Below are 2,133 nucleotides of genomic sequence, written 5' to 3'. Positions count from 1 at the left end.
TATCAGATCATTAATATCCCTATGTCTATATACCTTATTAAGTATCCATTGTATATATCTTTGTGTATAATAAACTAAGTATATTTCATCATCATCATCATTATTATTATTAAGTTGCTGATAAATTAAATTTAGTGTAGTTTTGTTATTTAAGATATTTAGTGTGAGATATAAACTGATGATATTGTTATGTGTTGTTAAAATATATTAACTCTGCCAACGAGAGATGAATGTTGTAGATTTGTTGAGAATTGATCAGAAATACTATCATCTTTCTACAAACTAACACGCTTCACATTATTGTAGTTGTTATTTTGTTAAGAAAAAACAACATAACAAATATATTATATGTAACAATATGACATAAAACCTAAGTATTGTATATAAATAGTGATTAAATAATTTTTATTACATTTCACTGGATAAATTGATCTAAATATCTCGTAGATATTTTTTTTAATTCATAACCTTCACTGAAATATTTTATAATCCCTATCTTTTTATCATTAAAATATTTTGTGAACTAATAGAATTTTATAAACTATTTTGTTGGTGTTATGCCTCTCTGTCCAGTTTCAATGAAATGTTTTTCAATAAATTATTTGAATTCAGGTTTAATGTAAAGTATTTCTTGAAAATATTGGATTAATAATGCTACAAAATATTCTGTGTCAAATTCTCAACACCTTTTGATCCACCTATTTACTCTGCAAATGATAATGTTTCCATTTTCCCTCCAGAATTTGTAGATGCCAGATGCTATCCCTCCTCACCCACACCTAAATATTTGTAGTTTTCTTTAGGATCTTATTCTTTGATTATGGTACACTTGTCTAGCTAAAAGTTGTGTTTTCAAGAGCTTTTCTTTAATGCATATGGCTTTAGCACATTTCTCAAGGTGAAACTCCATTTTAATATTGTCACTAATTTAACAATAAAAGTCATTCCAGTTATTAATCAGATTTTGTGAAAAACTCAAGATCATCCATGTAAAGTGGGCTATTGATTGATCTGTCATATATTCAGTACCCATGTCTTGTGTCATTCAACAACTTATTTAGGAGAAGGAGAGCCATGCTTCAGAGAAGTGATGTTAGAGAATCACTTTATATCAATGTCACCATCTTTCACAGAACTTGTCTCCAAATTCGGTATTTGATTTGTCTTCTAGAACTTCATATTATTTGATAGAAAATCAGCAATAAATGAAGAGATTATATAAATTTCCAAGCATTTCTTATGGGGAAGGCTACTAAATGCTTTTTTATAATCAATCCATGCAATGAAAAGATGTTTGTGTTATTTGTAGCATTCCTTCAGAATTATTTTATTGATTAAACGCTGGTCTTTACACCCAAACAAGCCTTCCTTTACTTGATGTTCTGGAAATAGCAGCTGAATTTTCTTCACATTACATTCTACTGTTTTAAAAGGGATCATTAGATAAAGTAAATGCAAGCTGTTTGAAGAAATCTGGAGTGATCATGGCTGGAATGTCTTCGTTCATATGTCTGCTGGACCAAGGTTGCCTTGAGGCTGAGTATATTTCAGTGTCACCTTAACAATCACAAGTGTTTTGTTGAACAATTATCGACATCAGCCAGGCACATAAACTAGGATGAAACATTGGGTTGACTCTGTGACACACGATAGTCTTTATATTTGAATACTCAAGTCGAAAGTGTTGGTTTATTCCAGGGAGGCAACTCCAGCTACAAACTGTAATGTAGATTGTTAGATCAGAAAAGGTGATTTCTCATTGCTCAGTTGAGCCTAATGCTAATAGATTGTATTTAGAGATATAAGTAACTTTTACACAATGGTTTGTTCATTAACATTAGTTTTTCCATATTAACAGGCACTGGATGGAAACATATTTAAGTCATGATTGTACATTTGGGTAGTCTTCCTGTTGCCAACCCTTCACTGTTTTTCAGTGAAGGGGCTATTTTATTCTTCAAGGCTTTGAAAATGGAACACACCCTATCCTAATAATCACGTGAAGATGTAAAACATCACATTCAGGCATATTTCTGTGTATGTATGTAGATAGATAGATAGATTATATAGATAGACCAGCAGGCATGCAAGACTCGGAAAGTTTCAGTCTATGAAATTCACTAAAGGTATTAA

At 30.8% G+C, this 2,133-nt stretch overlaps 1 protein-coding gene across 1 annotated transcript in view; it reads right to left on the bottom strand.

Moving 5' to 3' along the window:
* LOC106867365 (protocadherin Fat 4) overlaps positions 1–2,133 on the bottom strand; it is a gene marked incomplete at its 3' end in the record, with an annotated part of 101,855 nt that overhangs the window by 23,440 nt on the left and 76,282 nt on the right. The gene's annotated exons all lie outside the window — the stretch shown is intronic.

Source organism: Octopus bimaculoides, chromosome 14 (assembly GCF_001194135.2).
Source record: "Octopus bimaculoides isolate UCB-OBI-ISO-001 chromosome 14, ASM119413v2, whole genome shotgun sequence".
Classification (NCBI taxonomy): Eukaryota; Metazoa; Mollusca; class Cephalopoda; order Octopoda; family Octopodidae; genus Octopus; species Octopus bimaculoides.
The sequence above is the reverse complement of the archived record's forward strand: the minus strand, read 5'-3'. Positions and strand labels throughout refer to the sequence as shown.